Source organism: Alligator sinensis, unplaced genomic scaffold (assembly GCF_000455745.1).
Source record: "Alligator sinensis unplaced genomic scaffold, ASM45574v1 scaffold1998_1, whole genome shotgun sequence".
Lineage (NCBI taxonomy): Eukaryota > Metazoa > Chordata > Crocodylia > Alligatoridae > Alligator > Alligator sinensis.
This window is the reverse complement of record NW_005843862.1, coordinates 33093-33584: the sequence shown is the minus strand read 5'-3', so window position 1 is coordinate 33584 and position 492 is coordinate 33093.

Sequence of the window (492 nt, the reverse complement as noted above, 5' to 3'; positions counted from 1 at the left end):
TGCGCCTCTTGACTCGGCGCCTCTGGCCGCAGCAATGAAAGAGTCAGGGGCCCAGGAGGAAAGAACTGGCCCAAGAGAACAGCTTACCCATGCCAGGGTGGGATTTGAATCCATGACACCCAGGCTCTAAGCCAGCACTCTCCCCACCAGGCCAGCAAGCTCTCCTGACAAAAATGCTCTTGGCTGCGCCTCTTGACCCGGTGCCTCCGGCCCCAGCAATGAAAGAGGGAGGAGGCCACAAGAGCAAAGAAGTCGCTCAGGAAATCACCTTACCAGGGGCCAGGACAGGATTCAAACCCACGACACTGAAGCTGCAGGAAGGCAGGCAGGCACTCTCTCCACCAGGTTAGCAAGCACCTCTGGACAATGAGCTCTGTGCTGCGCCCCTTGACTCGGTGCCTCTGATGTGGAACGAGGGCATTAAAGACGGGGGGCTTCGGTGTCTTTGCACGGGGCCCCGTGTTAGCCGAGATGAACAGTCGCACGGCTCAC